The sequence below is a fragment of the Giraffa tippelskirchi genome, chromosome 9 (assembly GCF_054371585.1).
Source record: "Giraffa tippelskirchi isolate mGirTip1 chromosome 9, T2T-mGirTip1v1.2.pri, whole genome shotgun sequence".
Classification (NCBI taxonomy): domain Eukaryota; kingdom Metazoa; phylum Chordata; class Mammalia; order Artiodactyla; family Giraffidae; genus Giraffa; species Giraffa tippelskirchi.
Window position 1 is genome coordinate 129243052 of NC_137283.1, and position 27847 is coordinate 129270898.

At 40.3% G+C, this 27847-nt stretch overlaps 1 long non-coding RNA gene across 2 annotated transcripts; it reads right to left on the reverse strand.

Moving 5' to 3' along the window:
• Window positions 1-335: 335 nt before the first annotated feature.
• LOC145521032 (uncharacterized) lies at window positions 336-27847 on the reverse strand. 2 transcript variants are annotated; one of them, XR_014065013.1, is made up of 8 exons: window positions 27790-27847; window positions 15054-15155; window positions 11078-11207; window positions 9544-9641; window positions 8818-8885; window positions 8169-8345; window positions 2566-3520; window positions 336-761 (listed from the first exon to the last, which is right to left on the reverse strand). It is a non-coding gene; the product is annotated as an uncharacterized LOC145521032 (long non-coding RNA). The 2 variants fall into 2 exon arrangements; XR_014065012.1 differs by lacking the exons at window positions 336-761; window positions 2566-3520 and adding an exon at window positions 11292-11335 and having other exon boundaries at window positions 8009-8345; window positions 15054-15202.

Here is a 27847-nt window from a genome sequence, read left to right on the forward strand (position 1 = left end):
CTCTTTTATACTTGGTGGTGTATATATGTCAATGCTACTCTTGCTATTAGTCATATTATTTTTATTACTCCATCAAAATAACTGTTTGCAATCACCACATTTCTTGCTGATCTTCTCATACTGTTTTAATTCCCATTGAAGTATCAAAGTTAGAGCTGGAGAGGACTTATAATTTTCTAGATCTTTCTTCTTTAGCGTCATCACTGATTAGAATCTTCTCCCTTGGACTTCCAGTGTTTATAAGAACCATATTCCCATTGTACTTTCTGTCCAGTTAGAACCAAGCATAGCTTATGATGAAACCCTACCTTCATAATCCCCTGGGAAAAAGTATGTGGATTTCAGTGCTTTATTATAGATGCCTCAATGCAAGTAGCTACTGTAGGCTATGAAACCAATTACTAGCAAAGCCAACAAGACCAGTAGACTTTCTAATTTTCAGGTTACTGTGTTATCTGAGACTCTAAACCCCCCTAATTATCCTTAGAAGACTAAGGATACTCCTAGAAAGAAAGAATGAGAGGAAGGAAGGAAAAAGAAAGGAAGGTAGGAAGAAGGAAATCAAGCCAGACCTGTATTCACTACCTAGGTTTTCCAAAGTAAAATCAGTTTCATCCTCTTGTAAGGTATGCAGAAGGAAAAATCTAATTATGGTTCTTCTTGAGACTGGCAAATCTGGATGCTTCATTTTTGCAGAGACCTGGAAATTTTGCTTCTGGAATCTTATACTCCTTCCCATCATGGTTTATAATCATGATTTTCTGTAAACATTAAGTTAAAGAGTGCAATGTTATATCATAACTTTTGTAGTTGACTTAGAAAAAATTGCTACTAGTTGACTACCAGCTTCTTACTTTTCATTCTTAAGAGAAGTCTTGGCTGTAATTTTTTCTTTTTTTTTTGATGCTGATAATTGGATGAAATATCTTAACAGCCAACTTCCCATTTAAATACCTTTCTTTTTCCAAAAGTGAATTTTGGAATTCAAAATTTTGGAATTCACTGGCTCTCTCTAGGCAAATTACACATTATAATAAAATAGCTTTCTCTACATTTAGAAAAAAAAAGTGTCAGTGTTGACTGCATAGATCTTTAACCATCAGATCATTTGGGAATTTGCAGTGTCACATACATTGCAGCAAGGCGTTCAAATGGTCTCTCAGGATTTTAAACACTCCTGGTTATGAAAACAAATTTTCATCTTTATTTTTCCAAGCTGTCTCCTTACATATAGCACTTCAGAAAATTCACCATTACTGGTTTTACTGCCTGATTGCTCAAGAGTTAATTGGTTCAGCACCTGGGCAGGAAGCTATTTTGGCAGAAACTCTGTTTTCTTCAAGTTCTAGCCATAAAATTCTGGATAGTGGATTGTAATCAAGCACTCCTTTTTTTCCTTCTACAGAGCACCCAAGAATACTAATGTGTTAGCTGAAGGAATTGCAGAGCCTCATTTGGAATATGGAAATAGTTTCTCAGTCATAAGCTGGCACTAAAGGAACACATTTCTTTCTGGGTTTTGGGTCTAAATTTTTTATACTCTTTTTACACAAAGTTAATGTTACACACTTTCTTCTTACCACACATTCTTCTTGAATATACTATTTTGTACCATTAAATAAGAAAGGGACCTGATGCCCTAAACTTTGTCTCTAGGTTGTTAAATTAGAGAAAGGAGGATGAGAAAGTGGACTGATATATTTTAAATAAGGCCACCCCTGTTAAGTTTCATTCCTATGTTTCTCAGCACCTTCAATGCTGTTGTCACGTCTTCTATACAATCTTGGTCTTAATTTATGGTGGCCAAAATTTGTAAGATGGTAGTGTTCACAGCACACTTCTCCATACTTCCAATCTGACAAAAAGAAGTCTAATTGTCAGCCCAATAGTTGGCGTGGGAGGAACTGCAGGCGTGTGGGTATGGGACAGGAGAGGTGTGGAGATTTAGTAAGTGTTACTGAGGATTATGAATTGGGACCTCATTATAGATTTCTAGAAATATAGCAAAGAGTGGAATTCCTTTTAAATTAGTTTTGGCTACTGAACTGTGTTTTTTGAATGTATTACAGCTCCAAGACTGAACCACACGGGGCCAGGTTTCATTAGGGTTACATGTTTGTCATAACAAAAGACAACTTCCTACATGTACTTAGCTTTTTCATGATTCTTTGTCCACTCAAGCCTTTCTACTCTTGTTCTTTAAGGAGAACAGAGCGTTAGTAGGTTGTTCTGTAAGCCGTCAACAGAGCTCTAAGTGCTATCCTCAGCCCCCCCAAAGAGCATTAGTATTATTTTACCCAGTTTTATGTAAAAGAATGAGCTTCCCAGGTGGCTCAGTGGTAAAGAATCTGCCTGCCGATGCAGGAGACACAGGAGACCCGGGTTTGATCCCTCGATTGGGAAGATCCCCTGGAGAAGGAAATGGCAACCCACTACAGTATTCTTGCCTGGGAAATCCCATGGACAGAGGAGCCTGGTGGGCTACAGTCCATGGGGTCGCAAGAGTTGGACACTACTTAGAGACTAGACCACCACCACCACCAAGTAAAAGAGTATTATTCTCACCTTTGAAGTTCTCTGCATGCCCCTTGCCTGCCCTTCCCTTTCATGGGTGAGCCTGATTCTAAACTGTGTTTTTCAGTTTCTGCCTATCTACATGCATTCACTACATTTTGTGTGGTGGTCTCTTGAAATTTCAAAACTGAAGCCTTTTAGTTTGGGGAAACTTTTTTGAATGATTTCTTCAGTGATTCCTTCCTGTTTTCTTCTTCTGAAACTCCTATTTGAATGTAGGATTTCCTGGGACAGACTTCCAATTACTTGATCTTTTCTTTGCTGTTTTCCATCTTTTAATTTTTTTTTTTTTAATATACTTTCTGTGAGATTTTTCTCAAATTTTCCTACCAGGTCTTTTACTGAGTGTATAATTTATACTACTACGTTGTTAATTTCCAAGAGCTCTTTTCCTATATTCTGAATATTTCTTTAAAATAATTTAAAAATAGTGCCCTAGGGAAGCCAAGGGCAGGGTTGAGGTAGAGGTTTGTTTTTCCATATTGCATGTGTTACTGTTACCAGTGGAAAAATAGATGAAATATGTAAATAAAATATTAAAAAAATAGTGCCCTATTCTTGTTTTATAGTGTAATATTGTTTCCTATCTTTTTTGATGACAATTACAATAGTATTTTTCCTTCTCTCTCCATTGTCTTTATTTCTTTCCGTTACTCTTGTTCTGTTTGTTTTGGGCCCTTACTTGAAAACTAGAGGCCTGTCCTGTTTGCTGGCTGTTCTGTGTCTGCCTAGTCAGATGTAAGAGTGGGGCCATGGAAGACTGATTGGAAACTTTGTGCCGATGGGTGGGTCTCCATGACAGACTTCACTGCACAGTGACTGTGTGGTTTCCTTGGGGAACCCTGACGTTTACATCTTTCCGTCTTTTCTCTTGAGATGGCTTTATTTCCCAGGGAAGACTATTCTAGTCTCCAGCTTGGAGCCTATTGACCTGGTTGCCAGCATCCTGGGAGACAAGTGGAGAAAGAGTAGGAGGTTTCAGTATTGAGCATGTCAAGTTTTGTTTAATCTTCTTGTTTTCATTCGGTATTACATGCTCTTAATTGTGCCTCCTGTTCCTCAGTCTAGATGTGTGTTTTATCTTTGCCAGATGATGCAGTTCTAGTCTACTGCTGACATGAGGAGGAGATGGGAGGTAATCACTTTTTAAATGGCCATGCATCCAATTTTCCAGTTTTTGCCCCTCATCTCACGTCACTTTCCAGAAATACCTGGTAACCCCAATTCTTGAGCCTTTGGGTATTCTACAGTGTAAACTGGGTTGAGTCATGGATTTTCCACCTGGCTTAGCCCTTTCCCAGGTTAATTACCTCTCATGAATCTGTTTTTTAACTTACAGATGTTTGTTGATGTTATGTCTCCTTGCCTTCTATCCTCTTCCTTCTTCATCCCCCACATCCCACTCCTTTTCCTCATTCTCTTTTCCTCCTCCTTCTTTTTTCAGATTTAATGATGAAAGAATCATTAAAGAAAAGGTTTCATGGAGAGGAGGAGAGGAGTATGAGACACAGAGTCCCATATTACTTTGGAGGTTTGCATTTAAAGGGTCAAATGATGGGATTTCCCTGGTGGTGCAGTGACTAAGAGTCTGCTCTCCCAATGCAGGGGGCCTGGGTCCATCCCTGGTCAGGAAACTAGGTCTCACATGCCACAACCAAGAGTTTGCATGCCACTACTACGAGTTTTAATACCATAGCCAAATAAATAAATATTAAAAGAAGATAAAAAATAAAGGGTCAAATTATGATACTTAATAAGCTAATTGGTGATTGTTTCTTTTACTTTTGAGTATACTGATGAGAAAAGGCATGAGAGGGGGAGGAAAAGGTAAACTTATAGCTAACCTGAATCCTGTAAATATGCAAATCCAAAATTTATTAAGCTATGCAGTCTTTTTTTTTTTTTTTTAACACATTAAAACAAATGAAACAAAGAACCCATCTTAGACACTGAGCATTAAGAGTGGTATCCATTTTCAGTTTTCAAAATTTGAAGGAGGAATTTTAAAGGAGGAAGGAGTCCCACGAGTCAAAGGAATGAAACCTGAAGAATTTCAGTTGAAGGGCGAGATGAGGGCAGAAAGAAAGTAAGCTCTATAGTTGAAAGCTAGTTCTGGATAAAAGAAAAAGAAAATTCTCTAGGGATCAAATCAGCTGTTGGCCAAATTTTAATCTCCCTTTTCCAAGTTGAGACGTTCCGTGTTACACATGTGCCTTGGATGTTAGAACTGAAACCCTTTTTTTGCCTGCCAAATCACCGCCTGCCTGATTTTAACAATCAGGTTGAAGAGAAGCTCCAGTTATGATGATTTTAAAAGAAAAGATAGAAAATCAGTAAGTGGTTTGCAAAGCAAAGAGGAAATCAGGAAGAGAAAGTTATTTTAACCCAATAGTCTATAGAAAATACACCATATACCTTGGTTTTTTTTTTTTTTTTTGGCTAGTTTACAACTGGCGACAGGATCTGGAATATTATTCAGACAATGGGAGGTGAATGTGTTGGGGAACCTCTGAAGTGAGTGAGGTGCTGAAGGACTTGGGGTCTTTGTCATGAATATGTTTGTCTCTGTTTCTTGTCAGGAGTGGAGAAACGGCTTTCATTATTAGTTCACCCAGGTGTCTGCCCAGTTGGCAAACTAGGTGATGGTACTGCCTCTTGAGTACCCCAGACTGTCCAAACATGATCCAAGGATGGAAAGAACCCAGCAGTTCAGAGGTAAATACCTCATTGGGAAATTGGGTTCAGAATCTCTTGAACTGGTGCCTTGTACTGTGGTGCTAGTGGTAAAGAACCCATCTGCCAATGCAGGAGATGTGAGAGGTGCAGATTACCTTCCATCTCCTCCCTCATGTCGGCAATAGACTAGAACTGTATTATCTGGAGAAGATAAAACACATATCTGGACTGAGGAACAGTAGGCACAATTAAGATGCAGATTTAATACCACCCCAGTATTCTTGCCTGGAGAATCCCATGAACAGAGGAGCCTGACAGGCTGTGGTCCATAGGGTTGCAAAGAGTTGGATACAACTGAAGTGGCTTAGCATGCACACGTGTACTGTCACCTAACTGCATAACTTCCCATGTGTTTTATCCATGCTTCCCTATCAAGATCACCAGATGCTTGAGGCACAAGTCACATTCATTGTTCATTCACTCAACAGTTGTTTATTGAGCATCTCTGATTATTGTAGTCACTGCTAGTGTAGAAGAATTTGAAGATTCCATATATAAGTGATATAAGATATTTGTCTTCCCCTGGCTTACTTCACTTAGTATGGCAATCTCTAGGTCCATCCACGTTGCTGCAAATAGCATTGTTTCATGCCTTTTTACAACTGAGTAATATTCCATTGTCTATATGTGGAATGATACAAATGAACTTATTTACAAAACAGAAGTAGACTCACAGACTTTGAAGACAAACTATGGTTACCAAAAGGGATAAATTAGGAGTTTGGGATTAACATATATACACTACTTTATATAAAATAAGTAATCAACAAGGACCTAGTGCATAGCACAGGAAACTCTGTGATATTCTGTGATAACCTACATGGGAAAAGAATCTGAAAAAAAATAGATATATATAAATGTTTGAAACACCTGCTGTACACTTGAAACTAACACAACATTGTTAACCAACTATACTCCAGTATAAAATAAAAATTAAATTAAAAAAGGATTTGAAGATGACTATCTTCCCTGGTGGCTCAGAGGGTAAAGAATCCACCTGCAATGCAGGAGATCTGGGTTCGATCCCTGAATTGGGAAGATCCCCTGGAGAAAGGATCGGCTATCCACTCCAGTATTCTGGCCTGGAGAATTCCATGGACTGTATAGTCTGTGAGATTGCAAAAAGTCGGACACGACTGAGCGACTTTCACTTCACTTCAGCATAGTCAAGGAGTTTAGACTATAATTTTTAGCGTTTATTGTTTAGAAGGGCTTCCCTGGTGTCTCGGTTGGTGAAAAGAATCCTCCTGCAATTCGGGAGACCTGGGTTTGATCCCTAGGTTGGGAAGATCCCCTCGAGGAGGGCATGGCAACCCACCCCAGTATTCTTGCCTGGAGAATCCCCGTGGACAGAGGTGGCTGGTGGGCTACAGTCCATGGGGTTGCAAAGAGTCGGACAGAACTGAGCAATTAAGCACAACCACACACTGTTTAGAAACCAGAAACCATTTTTCTTATACTTTAATTCCTAACTGATTTAATCTTTAATAACAACTGTTTGATACACAGTTGATCTTTGTATTTGTAGATTCTATATTTGCTAATTTGCCTATTTGCTAAAAGTTACTTGTAAGTCTAGAACCAACAGTCGTGCTTTCATGGACATTCATGGGCATGTGTGTGCTCAGAGAAGTGAAAAATTCGAGCTGCTGGGCATGCTCATTCCTAGCTGAGACTGATCAAAGCAACTCTTTGCCTTCTTATTTAGCTCTCGTGCTGACAAGGAGTGTCCTTTTTCACAGTCTATTTAATGTTATGTTTTTTGCATTTCTGTGTTTTTTTTGTTGGCTATTTCACTTTTTAAAATGGCTCCCAAGTGTAGTGCTAGAGTTCTGTCTAGTGTTCCCACGTGCAAGCAGTCTGTGATGTGCCTTATGGAGAAAACACGCGTGTTAGATAAGCTCTGTTCAAGCATGAGTTACGGCACTGTTGGCCATCACTTCAATGTTCATGAATCGGCAGTATATTTTAAGTAAGGCGTCTTTAAGCACAAGTACACATAAAACAAGGCATGTACTGATGGGGTGACAAAAGTGTTGTGACCAGAGATTTGCTGGAACCTAACCCAGTATTTTCCCTAGGAACAATAATTTAGTATTTTCCAATTCAAAGTTCATGGGGATTTTATGGAATGCAATTACCACGAATAACAATCAACTCTACACGTTACATTTATTCTCATTTTACAGATGGGGCAATTACAACTCAAAAGAAGGAGTAGCTTCTTTAAAAATGTCACTTTATAGTGGAATTGAGGTCCACTATCTGAAACTGTATCATTGCAAGTTGTTGAATGTCTTTTTATTCACCAAAGGCAATGCCCATAGTAAACCTTCCATTATGAATGGAATAAATCATGTGGAAGTCTCTCGGGCTGGAAAAGTCCCAACTCCAGTTTCATATTTATGCAGCTAAATATACATATGGACTAATTGAACCTAACATCATCAAATAGCCCTTAATGAGATACATATGTATATATGGTAGGTCAGCTGGTAAAGAATCTGCTTGCAATGCAGGAGACCCTGTTTCAATTCCTGGGTCGGGAAGATCCCCTGGAGGAGGGCATGACAACTCAGTCCAGTATTCTTGCCTGGAGAATCCCCATGGACAGAGGATCCTGACAGGCTACAGTCCATGGGGTTGCAAAGAGTAGGACATGACTGAGTGACTAAGAATAGTACAGCACGTACGTACGTTATATATGCATACAGAGCTTTATTTCCATTTGAATTTATATAAAAAAGGAAAGAAATCTCTGAATATTTTTTGATGAGCTAGATAGGGCTCTTATTTTAAAACTGCCAAGTTTTTTATGCTTCTGAAGGTCACGATGCATTCCTAAGAGGATATTTTACCTTCAAGCTTTGTGTTCATTTTGATACTTGACTCATTTCTTCAATGACAAGTTGTATGAAGTTATCACAGAAGAAGGCCAGTAGTTCCTCAGGACAGTGGTAATATCTGACAGACCAAGTTCCATGGTATTTGCCGTGTAGTTCAAAATAGCAGCATTGAAATTTTCAGGTTGGATTCTGAAATGCCAAGGAAAGAAATGTTATCTGAACATGTGAAAGCAGAGTCATGAGCTCAAATGAACCAACTTTCCGTAATTCTTCCTTCTAAACGACCATGCACCACAGTTGGTCAGTGTGATGTAAAATTCTCCCAGAAAAAAAGTTGTACCTGGTTTTCCTTACATACTGAGACTCATGCAAGAGAAGTCCTAGAATGAAGGACTTCTCCTTTAGAAATACGATTATTGAGGTTGACGCAAGCTGACAGCCAGGCCCTTCCCTGAGAGGTGCAGTGCTCACTCAGGGTGGTTGGGTGGCCTGAAGCCCTGTGGTGATTCTTAGTGAGTCACTGTGCATATACAAGAGGGGTGTCTTGCTTACCAACCCCAGTCACCACCATGTTCCTTTAATGTGCTGAGGGCACCCTCAGTGGGTCTGCTCTTAAAGTTTATCCTATATAATGCAAATTCCTTGAATGTTAGAGACCTACATTAAGGTAATACAAAAGTACACATCGTTGCTTCATCTTCACTGAGTTGAGAGATCTTTAATTGGGACCTGTAATGAAGAGAGATGGCTTAAGGTAAATATAAACATGCTTGAAATTAATTATAACTGGTTGCTATGGCAAATAATATCTTTGACTTTGGTTCAGTGCCACTAGGAATGTAAAGTGCATTTGCAAAAGCTTTGTTTTTGGAGCTGTGTCTGTATGTATGGAGAAGGAAAGGACAGTGGTGTATCCAGTAGTGCTTTTGAGCTGTTTTGATCCTGATATTTTGTCCTGTGCACAATCTAGTCAACTCTCTTCCCTCCCCCGTTCCCAGGCCCCTGTGCATTGGCAGCATAAGTTGGCAGCATAAGAAAACTTGGGATTGGCTGTGAAGTTGCAGAGGGTGATGGTCATGAGAGTGTGGGAAGAGGCAGGGACATTCACTGAGACAGTAATCTGGTCTCTCTCTGATTCTGGGCAGTGGAGACTAATGGCTAAGAACATAAATTCTGGAATCAGATTGGTTGAGACTAAAATTCTAACTCAGTTTACTAGTTGACGTTTTTACTCAATCTCCAACTTGAAATGCTTATACTCTCAGAATTTCAGAGAGTTATGGGATTAAATAAATGTATAAATCTATATAGTACTTTATGTATATGGATGACACTTTAGCACATTGCCTGTGCCATGGCAGACTCTCAATAGCTTGAAAATCTATACCTTGGTAGCTGCAACAGTTGTTGAAGAAGATGGTGAAATTTCACTGACATATTTCAGAAATGAGATCAACTTTCTGACATTCTGGCAGCTGATGCCAACTGCAAATTGACAGAGAAACAATTTGATTGAATTTCTTTAGAATAGCATATCACTGATTAGTAACTGCTTAGCTTTTCTAGTGGCATAGTATTTTTAAAGGAGGTTCAAACAGATATTTAACTAGCAGAATTCTAGACAGTTTAAGAAAGTGAAAAGATACATTTAAGCAGAATTGGAGAGGAAGTAAGTGTATTTTAGATGAGACAAACATTCCGTAAGGGGTGCTAGTCTGTCTTTCAGAGCAGACGTTCAAGTCTTGCTTCTAAAACTGGGCACCCATACACCAGTCTTCGCAGGGGATGCGGTATCTATTCTTGGAGTGTCAATTTTCTTCATGGTAATTAATTTAAAGTATGTAAATATTAAAACAAATGCAGAAGTATTAGTGATTGAATGCAGACTCACTTGAATAAAATGCTAGACTTCAGTTACATTTCCTGTTTACTACAGTGGGCTACTTCTGGCCATGCCAGCAGACCCTCCTCAAGGGACCAGTTTGCAGCTCTGATGTCCTGGATCATCAAAGGAAACATTGGAGATACACAGCACAGAACTTTTCCTGAGTTTCCCAGTTCCTTTGTTGTATGATCCTACAGTTTCTCTAAAAGTTCCAAGTTCTCCCAGAAGGTAGGGTAGGGAGGAGGAGTCCTAGGAAGTGAATAACTCTCATAGTGTTTGAAAGTCAAGGACTAATTGTACTTTAAAACCTTCAAAGTTTCAGCCAGTTGAACATTTCTGAAACAAAAGTAACAAGGTCTTCTAGACCCTCCAGCATTTTCCCTATTTCAATCAAATCATTTCAGAGCTTTTCTTCAAGTGAACATCATTAAAGTAATTAAAAGATGGTGGAACACATCAAGTTATTGTTGATACTACAGTATAAAGTTTTTTTGTAGATTAAAAATGCGAAAGAGAAAGAGAGAAAGATTTTGTATTTCCCCTCAATTCTTTAATCTAAACATTAGATAAAATCAATAATTTTTCATAAATGTAAGAAAATCCCAACGTAAGAACTTTTCTGGACAGAAGAGTGGATTGTTGGGTTAAGGTTTTTGACCGTTGACTAAAGTGGGCAGAATCCAGGGCTGGTTTATATATGCCTTGAATATACTCTGATCTTAAATCTAGGTAGGAAGAGAGTGGGATTTTCTTCCCTTCTTCTAAAAACAAAAATGATTAAATCTGCTAATCTAGGCTTAGTGTAGAACCCAAACCACTCGGTGGAATCAGGAACAGGAAATCCGTCCATGTGGACACCTCGACAGTTCTTCTGTTTTCAGTATTAAAAACAGACCTGCTCTCAGCGAGCCTATAGTGCACCTTTATTAGGGTGGATGTTTCCAGTTTGGCTAAAGCCTATCCCTGTGGTACTGAGAAACTCAGTGAGTGCACAGGTCATGGTTAATAAGGGATAAGAAAGGTGAGAATTAATTACCTGCTTTTGTGCATTAGTGAACTCAGTCATTTCCCGTTACTTCCTTCCTTCAGCCATTTGTCTCTCATTGCTTCTTCTGTATCAGGATGTTTGGTGAGGTCATGAAATTCACAGCTCCTATAGGGAAGTCCTGTTTTAAAAATGAAGAGAAAAGCCTTGAGGTTTTGTACATCCATCCAGTGATCTTAGAATCCCCCCATAACAGAATACATACCATATGCTTATATGTATGTTTAAGCAAATCACTTTGCTGTACACCTGAAAATAATACAACATCATGAATCAACTATATTTCAGTAGAAATTTTAAAAAACTGCCCATTACCCAATTTCTAATTATGGTACTTAACCATTTATGACCAAGCTAAAGCTTAAGTATGTCCCATGAAGATTTGAGTGTTTATTTTAGAAAATTAAATTTTGAAGGTCTTCTTCGCTTTTCCAGAAAGTTAGTACATGGGTGGGTGGGAAGAGGAGAAGGAGAGGGAAGAGGTGGGATGAAAAAGTGAACAGTTTTGACTAATGTATTATAAACCTCTTGCATAACAGCAATCGTAAAAGAGTTCAAATGATTGTATGTCCCACTGTTAATATAATCCTCAATTTGCCAAATTTCATTTTCTCATCATGTTCTTTGAGAGGGATCTTGGGCTAATGAATTCTCCAGGTAATTTTTGCCATCTTGTCTTGCACATCCTTGTTTGGCCAGAGAATTGAACATGAAGACAGTTCAATTAAGTAAGGATAGTAGCCTTTTTGAGAAAGTATGGGTGACTGTAGTCACAACTGGTCCATTCTCAGTTTGCACAGTCCAAGTTCTCACACACAAAAGCATCAGCAGTGCTTTCTGACTGTTATTCAGTTACTGTCAGCTTGTATACTTTCACAATGAGTGGTACAAGCCACTGGCTAACTCAAAAGCAGTGAAGTTCTTAATGAATCATCATTCCTGTGCCGTCATCTCAAAAGATCTCAATGAATATCATGGGTTGCTTGTTATCATATCAGGATACCATTGTTCCTAGAAAAGGTTCATAGGAATACTTGAACAAATGAAATGGACAATTCCCCAAAGTATCTTAAAATACTCTGTTCTCTTGGAATCTGGTCATTTTCCTTTCCTAAGCTTTGCTACCCAAGCTAGAGACCAGAGCAAGTTACCAAAGAGATTTCAGATGGAACACTGCAGATTTCACTATATGCTGTCTTCTGAGGGAGATGCTTGATACTGACTGGCTCCATTGCAAGTGATGAGGTGCCAGTCAACCAGGCTTACCCACTCAACCCTCCAACAAGGGAAAGGAGAGAGGAGCCAACTGAATAGTAATTCTGCTTTAGGACTAGGAGGATGCTGTAATCTCTCAACAACAACATAAGATGCAAGTCTCTTTCCTAGTTAGTGTCCCACTCTGTCTCACAGAGAAAAGAAGACTAATTCAGCTAAGATCATATTTCTTAAAAATAACAGTGGAGTTTGAGTCTCCCCAGCCTTATAAAAGACCCTGGGGCTTGTTTCTGTGGCTCTTTATATATGTCCCTTTGTAGCATTATGTACTGCAACAGAAGGATGTTAAAAATGTCTCAGAGGAGAATCTGAATGTTGGTCACAAATTCCTAATGGGTCTGGTTCTATTTCTTGTAAATTTATGTTATATTAATGTAATTTTGTATTTTCCACCCAGGGCTAGACAAGTTGAAATCCAAAAGTATATCCTAAAAAAAAAACCAGTTCTCCGGGATTGCAAATGAGTTTTCATTGTGTCATGTAGACGGCCAGTCTTGAAGCCATAGAACAAATTGAGTACATTTTCCCAGGCCCCAGTCTCACCTCTTTGTACGTTCAGTGAAGGGCCCCATGTATTAACCGTGGCTCAGATGATTATCTTCGCCCAATGTGAGGGTAGCTGCTTCCATCTGCCTTAGTGCATTTGTGGTTCTTGGACACTGCCTGATCCATCTCCACACAGATAATGTTGACCCCTGCAAAAAGCATACTGCTGACTCCTTTTCACTTTCAGTGCAGTTCCATTGTATTGTGGTGTTTGCAAAATGCATTTAGAATTGACCTTCAGATGTGAGTTGACAGTAAAGTAGGATTTACATGGTGTGTGTGTTCAAGTTGGGTCTCTTTCTCCACTTCCATATCCTGCCTTAAGTGTGAGTCACGGTCTCTGATTCCCTACAAAGCACCCTTTTCCTGAGATTTGAATCGGACTCTCAGGTTCATTTTCGATGTTAAATTTATGTTCTGCTTATTTCCTTGCTTCTGCCCAAAGCCTGGAGATATATGACTGCTCGAGAAATACCTTTCCAGTACAGAGGCAGACTCTGAGCTTTGTGTGTGTGCCAAAGGAGCATAGCCTTCCCCATAGTTACTTTCTCTGCCTCATGGTCAAAACTGGATTCTTTTTTAACCTTTAAGTAAGCCATGTAGTGGTGGGAAGAGGACTCTTTTGGGAAGTTTTGGGAAGTTTGGGAAGATTTACTCTTTTGTGAACACAAAATTTTAGACTTTCTGTGCCAAGTTGCTGACTCCTGAACCTATGGGGGAGACGAGAAGAACAGAGATGAGAGGGATGGGAGAGGATGTAGTGAATGAATGGTCCTGCCCTGGATGCCTTACAGCCCCTCTGCTGGATGCAGAGATGAGATGGGTAGCAGAGGATTCAGTGAATTGTCCTGCCCCGAAGGTCTCACAGCCCCTCTGCTGGATGCTCCCATCTGCTCTTTGCTCCTCCTCTCCATCTTTCTCCAGCCTACTTTCTGCCCTGAGGCCCACCTGCATGGATTGTGCTGGTAGACTCTAGAAACTTCTGGCTTCCTTTGGGCTTAGCTGATGGGGATTGGAGAGCAGGGAGGTGGTGAGGTCGAGGTTGTTATTCCCTGGTCCTGTCTTGATTAAGCTGTCTTGGACTGGCTGCTCCCCTGACATAACATAATTTCTCTCCTTTCTTGAAAGCCGATACTCCGTGACTCTCCTTCCAGGTTCTGGGTCCCTCTTCTGCTCTTTGTTCCTTTGGGTCTAGGGGTGGTGGCCTCTTTGCTGCTGTCAGCTCCGGCTTCCTGCATTATCCCTCATGGTTTCCAAACATCCATTGCTGACTTTGTGATCACTTCATTGTAAATGAATTCTCACTTATCTTCATTTGAACACATCTGAATTGTTAAGACTCTGGCTAATATAACCTCTTTTTGAGCTCACTAGTTAAATGGGACACTTGGTTACTAAACTCCTTGTTTATTAAGGAAGTGTATCTTAGTAAGGTTAAGCCTATATTCATACTAAATTATGAACAACAAGTCAGATTTTAAGAAATCTGGGAGGGACTTCTCTGGTGGGCTACTGGTTAGGACTTCGCATTTCCAACCCAGGGGGCACAGGTTGGGAATCCGTGGTTGGGAAACTAAGATCCTGCATGCCATGGTGAGGCCAAAAGAAGGAGGGAATCTTGGAATTTTACCTTGGAGATTTGAAGGAAGTGAAAGGAAGGGGGCAATTTTAGAAGCATAGTGAGAATGGAGGAGGGGGGCAAGTATAGAAGCCAATGTGGGCTGCCTCACAATGCTTTACACCTTCTTATCTCTGCTGATCATCCATGGCATAATGAAGGAAGTGGAAGAGTGCCTGCTATTTCTATGCCTAAAAGCTTTCCTCCATATGCCACCCGTCGGACGCATCCTTTCGGAAGTGTGTGCTCTGTGGCCCCTTCTACAAGAGGATTAGGCACTTGTGCAAATGCTTACAGTTAGGAAGTAACAGAGTAAGGCTTTCAACCCAAGGGGTCTGACATTAGACTCCAAGTTCTTAACCACTATGTACACATCTTTAACTGTGCATGGCCTTTAGTGGCCTTTATGTGTCCAGGCCACAGAATAAATGGAGAAACCATTCCTTTGGTAGGAATCTTGGGATTTCTAGCATTTAAGCCTGGCTGAACCAGAGAGGTTAGAAACTTATGAAGACTATAGAGACTTACCAGAAAGCAGAACAAAATCCACTTGGAATTTGTGACCAACAGTCAAATGTTCCTCAGAGGCATTTTTATCATCTTGTAGTTGTGAGACTTCTTGTAAAGGGACTGAGGAGGAAGCCAGAACCACAGGGCATGGTCAAGTCCGAGAAGAGCTATAAGGAAGTAATAATGACTTTCACACTCACTGGTGACCCGGATTTCCACGCACTATCAACCAAGTTTGTCACTGAATCAGACACCTTGAGCCGAAAAAACTCTTTATCCCACTAGTAATCCTCTAAGCCACTTAAGCACTGGATTGAAATATTTTTCAGCTGTTTTCCAGCTGGGTTGTGCCAAAAGCTGTTTTGAGATGGAGGTGGTGGCTGTTAATATTTGAAGGGAGCAGCACTTCTGAGCAGATTGCCTGCATCCATGTGAGGTCATGTTTTTAGGTTGGGGCTTAGATTTAAGCAATCAGGCAGGGAGAGTCTGCACACCTTGGGATGCCTGGAAAACTCTGCTCTGATGATAAAGTGGTCATTTCCATGGTCTCCGTGCTGCCTTGGCCATGGGCACCATCTGCTGAAGACACACGTGTCATAGAGGTGAGTGGAGCACACGTTTCTTATGCTTCCTGTGAACCTATTAATGCTGCAGAGAAGAACTAGACATAAAGAAGCAGCTGGGTTTGACTTCTACAGGCAGTGGTTCAAAAGGTGATACACGCTGTGTGTTTAGTCCAGCCATTGTGAATATGAGATTTAATTTTAACTGAAACCCGATGATACGTTAACTTGAAAATTTATTAGCTGTAGCAGAAAGTAACTCTTCCACTCCACTGAAATCTCTGACATGCTTTAAAGACAACAGCTGGTTTATTAATTTAGTCAACTTACATGAAGTTTAATCATGCCTCAGACCTCCAAAGGACCTTAAAACTAGATGCACACAAGTAATGAACAAGCACAGTGACTGTTGGTGTTTCCTTCTTGGATTTTTGTGTTGAATGTGTTGAGTGGAAGTCAGAGCTAATGCACACTTTGGTTTCCCCCTAAAATGAAACAATTAAACAATAACAACAAAAAAACCCCTTCCAAACCTCACTATACTCTGATTACATTCATCCTTGGAAGTTTACCATGGAAAGTACTTAATCAAAGACTAACAAACAAGGACTTCCAACCTAGTAGGTTTCATTCAAATGTGTGAATTTAAAGGTTAAAAATTTATGCTTTGACAAACTCCCCAGGTCTAGGTTGAAATTTTGCAGAATCTAAAAGTGGCTGTAGAAGTAGTAGAAGGAAAATGTCTTTGGGTCCCATCTGTTAGCTTCTCATTTTCTCTTTTTTTATTTCTTATTTAGTTTTTGGCCATTAAAACTGTATTTCAGCCCACAGCCTTTCTTCGTAAAATGTTATTAATTTAGACTTTTCTAGATTAGACATTGTGGCCTTTTGAGGAGGAAGATTTTTTTTTTTGTCCACACCACACACACAGCTTGTGGGGGATCTTAGTTCCCCGACCAGGGAGTGACCTTTTAGATACAAGGATTCTGACAACATTCTTTGTGGTTCTTATGAAGGTAAGGCTTGTTAAAAGAATAAAGAGTGCAGACGTGATTTTCAAAGGATGTTTTGAAATTAAGATAAAGCCCTTTAAGAATAGATACATGTATGCTGCTGCTAAGTCACTTCAGTCGTGTCCGACTCTGTGCGACCCCATTAGACGGCAGGCCACCAGGCTCCCCCATCCCTGGGATTCTCCAGGCAAGAACACTGGAGTGGGTTGCCATTTCCTTCTCCATGTATAAAAGCTCCAAAATACATTAATAAAACTTCACCCCTGACTTGCTGACGCTGAGTTTATAAAGCCTGGACTCTAAAATAAAATAAAAGAAATTAATAAAACAATTAATCAATCAAAGGGAAAAAAAAGTTTAAGTCCCTTGCAGACTTTTTCCATTAACTGTTAAGTTATTATGTGTGCATGCTAAGTTACTTCAGTCGTGTCTGCCGGTAGTGTCTTTGCGACCTTGTGGACTGTAGCCTGCCAGGCTCCTCTGTCCATGGGATTCTCCAGGCAAGAATACTGGAGTGAGTTGCCATGCCCTCCTCCAGGGGATCTTTCCAATCCAGGGATCGAACCCTGGTCGCCTGTGTCTCCTGCATTGGCAGGTGGGTTCTTTGTACCACTGAGAAGTCCATATTGAATCTTAAGTTGCACAAGCGATAAAATGATGAAGTGTTGGGCGCATTACTTAATCACATGCTTTCATCCTTAAAGCCATCCCATTTGACTTCTTGGACTCAAATGGTGAGCATCAGTATATTCTTGTATAGTTTCACACATTTTAAACTTGAGCTTGGTGATTAGAATGTTCTGCTTGAACTCTTAATGATGGGTGGAGGACAAATGGCTCATTAACATTTTTAGATGATTCAGCAGTCCATTCAATAAAGAATTAGGAAATCGCTACTATGCCCCCAGTGGTGTATAGGGGCTGTCTCGGCAATGGTGAGGACAGGACAGTATCTGATGGGGAGATCTGTTAGCCAAAGGATGATGGACCCCCACAGGGTGGTAAGAGCTCCAGTGCAAAGAAACCAAACCTTGTTGGAGCTGGAGAACAGGGCACCTGACCAGCCTGGCATGAGGACCAGGAGTGTCTGAGATGGCTTCACAGAGGACGTGATGTTGCGTGATGCCTTGAAGAACTAATCAGGGGGACTTCAAAATGTGTTCCTTTCAAATCTTGTGCTGCTTTGCATTTGAGAGTGAAGTGAGAAGTTGACTGCGAGATCACAGGGGCTTCCCATTTTCACGGGTCCCTCACATCACCAGCATGACATCTGTGCAGCAGCTTTGCCCGGAGGTAGGTGATGCATACGCGTGGGGAGAAATGCTTTCCATGACACCCTGTCCTTCTCACTAGCCAGGTTTCCCTAGCTCTAAATCTGCAGGGATTATCACTCAGGGTTCCTAACCTGACTTGGGGATTTTATGATTTACTTGCGTGGACCAGACGTTCACTTTTGGACCATTTTTCTGATGAGCAAGCAGTTCAGGGGCCGCGTAGGCAGCGCTTGCATAGGGAGTGCTTAACTGCTCCTGAGAAAGACCCTCCAACTTCATGACATTACTCAATCCAGAGTCTGAAAGATTTACAAACCGGCGGACCAAAAAGCTCACCTTCAGCTGAGAACACTTTAATTCTTCTTAGCAGCAGTTGAAGAAAGAGGGTCTATGAATACTTGATAAAATGTTCAGTAAAAACATTTTTGATAGCAGCAATTCCCATGGGAATTAGGGATGCAGGAAAATGGGGTGAGACATAGTCTTTACCAACAGATTGCCTAATTTTTGGCTTTAAATTCTTGAATTTTTCTTTAAGTCAGCTTTCTAGGAATGTTTGCTTTAGCTTATGCCTGGCATTTTGTAACTTGTCATTTACATTCCACTAGATTGTAAAGTTTCTTATTTGACAGCATAACCATCATGAGGCCAAATAATATCTGGCTTTTTAATCCAAATAAGGCTTGTCCAGCCTCCACCACCACCCCCCCATTCCCTATCACCTTGGGAACCTGGCTCACTTCATTCCTTTTGTTTTCAAGAGTTGTTTTGTTTTTTTTTAATGTGGACCATTTTTGAAGTCTTCATTGAATTTTTCACAGCACTGCTTCTGTTCTGTATCTTAGCCCTTTGGCCACGAGGCATGTGGGATCTTAGCTCTCCACCCAGGGATTGAACCCACACCCCCTGCATCGCAAGGCGAAGTATTAGCTATCCGACTGCCAGGAAAGTCCTTCGTTTTTGTTTTCTGCATAAGTCTCCCAAGGGTGGAATCTCAGCTCTGCTTCTCTGTGCCTCTATTTCCTCATCTGTACAATGGGTATTTCTATCTGCCTCATAGGACTTATGTGCATTGAAAATGTTCATGTAGGTTAAGGATTTAGAGTACACTGTAAAGTGACTATTATTGTTATTATTTTCAACATCATTATTTTTTTTTTCTTGTACAGTTTGTTTCCAGAAAGTCAGGAAGAATAGCTTCTGCTGATATTACATGTAAGAGGAGAGGACAGTGCCCGCTGGGTGACAATTATGGTTCAGCAGGAAAGAGTTGGCTCCTCTTTGACAGCCAAGGGCTCAGAGAGGTCAGAAGGAAAGAGGGACCATGTGTGCATGCTAAGTGGTGCATGCACGACTCTTTGCAATCCCGTGGACTGTGGCCTGCCAGGCTCCTCTGTCCATGGGATTTCCCAGGCAAGAATACTGGAGTGGGTTGCCATGGCCTCCTCCAGGAGATCTTCCCAACCCAAGGAGCTAACCCAGGTAGTGTCTCTTATGTCTCTTGCAGTGACAGGAGGGTTCTTTCCCACTAGCGCCACCTGGGAAGCCCAGGGAGGGACCAGTAGTCCCCAGTTCAGGTCCCACAGAATTTCCTCTAGACACAAGGGCAGCTGGGGAACAAACAGAGCTTCGCTCCTTGGGGTCTTGGTCTGTGTAAAATCACCTCCAGTGAGCATGACTGGCCTGAAGGACTCAGGGCTGGGAGCCATGTCCCCAAAGCTCTGAACCATTAGTGAATTCGCACAGCGGATTGACAACCAGGCTCCAGGCTTCTCTGAAGCTCACACAGCAGACCTCTTGACTGCAACAGCACAGTTTGGTTTCACTGAAGTAATAAAACTTCAGTGAGAATCTCTCTCAATTCAGGTAGCAATTCTTGAAAAGCAACCAAAATGTTTAAGCATGAGGAATTTCTCCTCTCAAGATTATTTTGTCTAGCTTATCTGAAATAACATTTTGAGAGAAATCATGGAATGGTTTTACAGACATTAGAGTTACTGGACTTATAAAATTCTGAATTGATATTAAATTTTTTCTTTTTTTTGTCTGTGTGGCTTGTGGAATCCCAGTTCCCTAACCAGGGTTGGATGCCCAGCTAGAAGAGTGTAGGGCCCTAATCACTGGACTGCCGGGGAATTCCCCTGAATTTAGATTTTTTTTTTTTTACTTGCACTAATACAACATTTTAAATGAGACATCATTTAATTAGTATACTATGTGCATGCATTCTAAGTCGCTTCAGTTGTGTCTGACTCTTTGAAGCCCTATGGATTGTAGCCTGCCAGGCTTCTCTGTCCATGGGATTCTCAGGCAAGAATACTGGAGTGGGTTGCCATGACCTTCTCCAGGGGATCTTCCCAACCCAGGGGTCGAACCCAGGTCTCCTGCATTACAGGCAATTCTTTACCATCTGAGCCACTACATAGTAGCTTAATATGAAAATAGACTCTGTATGTGTATCATATATTTCCATCAAGGCATCCACTGTTAAGTTTCCACTGCATTTTGAAATAATATCACTCCACTTGGAGAAAAATGCCATAAGTCTTAATGCTGCCTCCTGAGATCCTTTAAGCCCGTTTTAAAGAATTAAAGTCATAGTTGGCTGGATTGAGTGAAACAGACATAGATATTTATACTTATCAGCAATTTTGACGTTGCTGTATTCATCCAGAAGAAAATTTTCAGTCTTTGAGTCCCTAAACAGACCAAGAAAAGTGTTACCTACTAATATTAGTGTTTGATGTTTGAGAATATTGCAGCTGTAGGCTAAAGAGGAATCTTTCTTGAGCTTCACAAGTGATAATGAATTAAAGTCCTGAGTTCTCGGAAAAAAAACCCCAGCAAACAGGGCAATATGCTCTCACATTTCTGTTTATAGCTTTGACTTGACATTGACAAGCTGCTGACTTGAGAATCATCTCATTTTAAAATGGGAGGCTTGCTGAGAAATTCATGATAAGCAGTCTTTATATGAATCATTAAGAAACTGACCAGACACGTGGAATTTCTCCTTTTCTAATCAAATTGTAGTTGTAAAGAATGCAGTTAAAATCACTGAATGGTCCCTAGGTGACCATCCAGAATCCTGTCTAAATAGAGCATTATTTTCAGGATGTCTCAGAGGCATGGGACTCAGGGACTCAGGATAAATCATGCAGAGCTCTCTCTCCTCCTGCTCAGTATTTCAGGCAGCTGAAATTTGGCTGAAATGAATGAGCACCCTCAGTATCTGAGAAGGGTCTTCTCAGGAGTCTGTGTGGAAGAATATTGAAGCAATGTCATCAAACGTCATAGGAACTACATTTTTTTTGGGGGGGGGGTCTCTTAAAGAATCAGCTCCCTGAAAAAATACAATAAAATTCTTCTAATTTTCTCTCAGTCACTCAATTGTGTGATTCTTTCAGGGCAAGCCCCCTAAGCAGAGGTCCAAAGAAAGACCCCTTGTTTTCAATACCCTTGGGAGGCACCGATGGCGGCATGGCCTACCCCAGGTTTCCTTGGTAACATTCTCAGGAGTGTCAAGGGCCTTAAAGAATGTGTTAGATTTGTATCTTTACCACTATATACAGACATAACATATGTAGTAGGTGATTTCTGTATATTTTGGTCAGAAATATCATGAGAGAGAGGAGGTCAGGGTAGGGCTTAACACAAATAATTAAAATACGAGCATTAGAAACAAGAATGCATTTTCAGATCTGGTTTGTCTCCTCCGGCCCCACTGCCCACACATTTCATGTTTGTTTTCGTGTTCATCTCTCCTGGGTGTGTAGGCTTAGTGGAGGGAGAGGTGATGGTGTGGGTGGGGATAGAGACCCAGCTGGGACAGCAGGGCTTGGCGGCCCTCCCAGGGGTTCTGCTGCCCCCCGCCTGACCTTGTTGTGAAAGGCAGCAGAGCCTTCTGCTTCCTTTAGTCATGGCTGTGTTTACCCATCCAGAAAGCTTTGAGTGATTAAAAGTTTGACAACCATTAGGTAATTAAGTGAACAAGTTTGTTTTAAAAATAACAAGTTATAGGTCAATCCTAATCTCCCGATTCGATCCCCCAGCCCCTCCCCCACTGTGTCCACATGTCTGTTCTCTATGTCCGCATCTCTGTTCTTCCCCTGGAAATAGGTTCATCTATACCATTTTTCTAGATGTCGCATATGTGCGTAAAACAGATAGCTAGTGGGAAGCTGCTGTATTTGCAGGGAGCTCAGCTCAGTGCTCTGTGATGACCTAGAGGAGTGGGATTGGGGAGAGAGGTCCAAAGGGAGGAGATGTACGTATATATGTAGTCAATGCACTTCGTTTTATAGCAGACCCAAACACAACATTGTAAAGCAATTTTACTACAATTAAAAAAAAAAAAGAAAAAGAAGATTGGCATTTTGCAACTGTGGAAAAGGAAAAGACAGTTATGCAAGAGTTTGTCAGAAACCATCTCTTCCCATTGCTCAGATGTGTATCTTCAGAACCTCTATTTTAAGTCTATTATTCTCCTATTCTGGAGCGTGTCCCATGTGAGGATCCCATACATCAGGACCTTTTGTGTATAATAGAAAGGGGTCGTATATATAGGAACACTAGGATGACCAGGAATGAAAAGCTATAGCAGTAAGTTATAGGGTGACTTGAAATCCCTTTCTGGCCTCTGGATCGCTCCTGAAAAGGAGAGTTGGAGCACAGTGATGTGAAATGAGCTATGTATAGTTTAGTGTATTCTGGATCTTGGGAATAAGTTACTGTGATCTTTCCCAAATCATAAGACATTTTATAAGGCATTTGAAAAATCTGGGTGCATGGGAAGAATAGACACATTACAAACCAGCTAATACCCAAGGCTGGCCTTAATAGAGGTTCCCCCAAATTAGTAAACCCATAAAACTGTGCCGGAATCCCTCTCACATTCATCACTGCCACATTCTGTTATCTTGGTATATTTTATTCATAAGAAGATAAAAAGTCTCCTATACCACGGTCCTAATTTTCACATAAACACAGCTACTCATGAGCTCAAACTAAACCTTGGAAAGGAGAAGAGATGGTCACAGTTGCCTCAGTTCTGTTCCATGTAGATGTGTGGGCTGGTGCTCATTTTCTCATGATGGCACACCCAGAGACAAGCTTCAAGGACACTGACATTCCCTCTAGCTGCCCTTGGCTGTGGACACTGTGCTGGGCTCACTCTCGGTATTTGACATGTCAGTGGTTTTGTGAACTTGGGGATCTAGAGTGGCATTTTCTCCTTTGGGGAAGAGAATGGCATCAAACCTGTGAATGATTCTGTGCCAGTGCAGATGCCCTATAGCAGATCTGATCCACCCAGATGAATACTTTCACTGCCCTTTCAATTAATTTCCTTTTCTTTTTTTTTTTTCTTTTCTTTTTAAATTGAAGTATAGTTGATTCATGGGCTGCCCTGGTGGCTTGGTGGTAAAGAATCCGCCTGCAAATGCAGGAGACACAGGGTTGCTTCTTGGGTTGGGAAGATCCCCTTGGAGAAGGAAATGGCAACCCACACCAGTATTCTTGCCTGGAGAATCTCATGGACAGAGGAGCCTGGTGGGCTACGGTCCACGGGGTCCCAAAATAGTTGGACACACATAGTGACTAAACAACAACAACAGCAACATAGTTGATTCATAATGTTGTGTTAGTTTCAGGTGTAAAGCAAAGTGATTCAGTTATACATATATATAATTTTTAATTATAAGTTATACAAGGTATTGAATATAGTTCCCTGTTCAGTCAGACCTTGCTGTTTCACTTCGTTTCTTTTGATTCAAGATCTTGTCTAGGACGTTGCTGCCAAGACATAGCTTCATCACCATGTAATAAGAGATGTCTGTCTCCAGTGGTAACACAGTTGGGTATGGTTAGGGTGTTGAACCATTTGCTACATCCGAGATTCATACTTTATATTCTTTAGAACATAGAAGTCTCACTTGCTTTCTTCTTGCTGATGATTTTGATGGCAACCTACATCTGTGGAGATGTAAATGATGCCTGGTAAAAGTTGATTAATAAAAACAGTGAAAGCAGGCTCAGTCTCTCTCTCACACACACATGCTCACATGCACACAGAAGAGAATAGTGATAGACATTTTGTAATGTAATCTTGTTAAACTGGGATATGAATTCAGTAGCATATTGTTACTTTCACCTCTTCACTTGAAGCTGAACTTTTTAGTAGGTCAGGATTGATAGTAACTGCTAAAATGTACTTATGTTTCAGCAATCTTTTAGCTAGACTTTTGTGGACGTTTCTGACATAGCTATCAACAAAGCTGATTGGGTTATCCTTTTAACTGTAGAGGACACATTTCTTAATAAAAATTTAATGAATGGTTTATATCTTAGAAACACATAACAACCATAACCAAAAGACATAATTAGTTCAGAAATAAAAATGGTTAAATATGGAAAGAAATCCTGTATACTAGTAAAATTGGTGCTACAAGGCACTCTAGGAAAACTTGTTAAAATTCCTCCTTAACTCTTTTCTTTTAATAGTTGTTAGTTTGACAGCAAGAATTTCTCCCTTTGTTTTTAGTAGGAAAAGATAAAGAGGCATTTTGTTTGAATAAGAAAACCATATAGTTATACATTTTCCCATTTAGGTTGTTAGATTATATTGAGCAGAGTTCCTGAAACTACCACAGCATTGTTAATCAACTATACTCCAATATAAAATAAAAAGTTTAGAAGAAGAAAGCCAAATAGAAGTTATGCTGTGATTGTTTTTGTCTTGTTTCTTTGGATTTATTTTTATCTATTGTGAAAATAAATTGATTTTAATGTATATTAACGTGCTTAGTTGGGATACACACACACACACACACACACACAGCCTCTTCATTACTTTGGCAAAGAGAGCTTCTTGATCATTTTGCCCAGCAAATATGTCCCAACTTGCATGGTGTGAAGGAAGGTCATCTCCAGGTCACAAGGGATCTTCTTGAACCATGCAGGCACCTGAAATCCCTTTGTTTTCTCTTCGGGACTGGGAATGCCTGCCCAAGTGACTGTGTTGTTGTTCAGTTGCTAAGTCATGTCCGACTATAAGACTCAATGGGCTGTAGCACTCCAGGCTTCTCTGTCTTTCACTATCTCCCAGAGTTTGCTCAAATTCATGTCCATTGAGTCAGTGATGCTATCTAACCGTCTCATCTCTGTGACTCCCTTCTCCTTTTGCCTTCAGTCTTTTCTAGCATCAGGGTCTTTTTCAAGAGAGCTCTTTTCCAAACACCTTTTCATAAGGGCCTTTTCCAAGGTCTTTTCCAAGTCAGCTCTTCGCATCAAGTGACTGTGGCTGGTGACAAAAGCATTCCCCATTGTGTCCACTGCTTTGGACATCCTCAGTAAAACAGATTGGCCCTGTGGTCCCAGAGAGGTGACTTGTGACCAGTAACGGCTGCTGCTGTTGATTCCACGTAGACATTTCTGAAGCCTCCGGATAAGGCAGGTACTAACATTTCTTCTCTCTTCCCCTAACGTTCATCTCTGAGCTTGTGCTCAGGTAAGGAGGATCAATGTGTAGATTATTAACCTAATCTGGTATGTGATGTCAGGGAATGACTTGTAGTTCTCTTGACACCCAACCCCAGCCCTAAAACAGAAAAAACATTTCTTTTCACAGAGTAGAGTCAGACTATGTGTTAAACACCTTATCAGGTAAAAATTAGATAAATTAAAATCTGGGCAGCTTAACTTGCTTTTTTTTAAAAATCATGTTATCCAAAATTCTTTAATTGATTGCAATTCAAAAAAATCCAAATAGATTAAAAACTTTAAAACAGTTTTGGGTCAGCAGATTCAAATTATTTTATATATAAACAAGGTCCTACTGTATAGCACAGGGGAGTATATTCCATATCTTGTGATAAACCACATTGGAAAAGAATATAAAAAAGAGTGTATATATATGTATAACTGAATTACTTTGTTGTGCAGCAGAAATTAACACATTTTAAATCAACTAACTTCAATTTTAAAATGTAAAAAATTACTTTAATAAAAACTTTTTCATATGGAAAAATTTAAGCATGTACAGAAGTAAAAAAGAATAGTGTAATAATCCCTCTGTATCTATCATCCAGCTTTTTGCTTTTTTTTTTTTTAATAGTATTCTCTATTTTTTAGGACATAAAAACTGAACAGACATATACCCACATACTGGCTTGCCAGGTGGCGCTAGTGGAAGAATCCGCCTTCCAACTACAATCTTCCAACTCCTACTATACGCAGGAGACTTAAGAGATGTGGGTTCTATCTCTGAGTCAGAAAGATCCCCTGGAGGAGGGCATGGCAACCCACTCCAGTACTCTTGCCTGGAGAATCTCATGAACAGAGGAGCCTGGCAGGCTACAGTCCATAGGGTCACAAGGAGTGGACACAACGAAGCGACTGAGCACACCCCCCCCCATACTTCCCTTCTCTGTCTACCATTTCGCCTATTATCTCTTGCATTAGTGTGGTACATTTGTTACAATTAATCAACAATGGATGTTGATACATTATTATTAACTAAAGTCCATAGTTTCCATTAAATTTAACTCTTTGTATGATGCAGTTTTATGGCTTTTCACAAATGCATAGTGTCATGAACCAACCATTATAGTATCATATAGAACATGTATTATTTTGAAACTATTTTAATTTAGAAATGGAAGACATGTTGAAAGAAAAGAATGAAAGAAAAACACAAAATATGTAGGCAAATGTTTACTCCATAAGGGCTTCCTTGGTGACACAGATGCTGAAGAATCCACTTGCAATACAGGATACCCAGGTTTAATCCCTGGGTTGGGAAGATGCTCTGGAGAAGGGAATGGCTACTCACTGAAGTATTCTTGCCTGGAAAATCCTGTGGACAGAGGAGCCTGGTGGGCTAGAGTCCATGAGGTCGCAAAGAGTTGGACATGACAGAGCACCTAACACTTTCACTTTACTCCATGAACTCAAATCCTCACTGGGTCAGCAGTCTCCAAGACGAAAAACACTTCTCTAAGAAGGTGTTAATCCACCAACAATGATGTTAGTAATAGGCATGTAGATTAATTTCACAAAAAGTCAAATGAATACCATTATAGCAAATGAAATTATAATTTCTTGCTCTAAGAATCCCCTCTTCACCTATTCATCCATCTCTACTCCCTCTAAACTTTTGGAGGCTACTGACTCTTTCATTGTATATTCACAAAGTAGTGCCTTTTCTCTAATGTCATATAGAATTTTTTTCCGACTAACATTTTGTACTCCATAATATGCATTTAAGGTTTCCTATGTCTTTGTGTGGCTTGATGTGTGCTAAGTCACTTAAGTCGTGTCTGACTCTGCAACCCCATGGATTGTAGCCTGCCAGGCTCCTCTGTTCATGGGGTTCTCCAGGCAAGAATACTGGAGTGGGTTGCCATGCCCTCCTCCAGCGGATCTTCCTGACTGAGGGATTGAACCTGCATCTCCTGCGTTGCAGGTGGATTCTTTACCCACCAAGCCACCTGGGAAGCCCACATACATAGGTCAGTTAACTGCAAACTTGTGGTAAAGGATTTAAAAGTGCTGAGGTTACACTGATGCCTGAGTATATATAACCTACCTTACTGCTTTTTATTGTAGTGCAACAATTATTTTTTGTAGTCTTTTCTGGAAATGTCTATTTTTATAGTTAGGCAGACTTAAGCTACAACTAAAAGTTGGCTAGATTTTGTATCTTAAAAATCTTTAATGTTAAAGGGCTAAAGCTGGCTATACACTTAAATTCCAAAGGGAAACTTGATATTCACTGGTTAAGGCCAAAGTATTTTTTCTAATCATATTCTAAATAAAGTATTGTATAGTGCAAATCCTTGTTACCACTTTAAAATTGTGGCTGCCACACAGCTGGTGGCATGTCATAGTGGAAACAATTTCTTACCTCACTTAGGAAGATGTGAACTCCATGGTGGCTCAGAGATCACCTTGGATCAGGTACC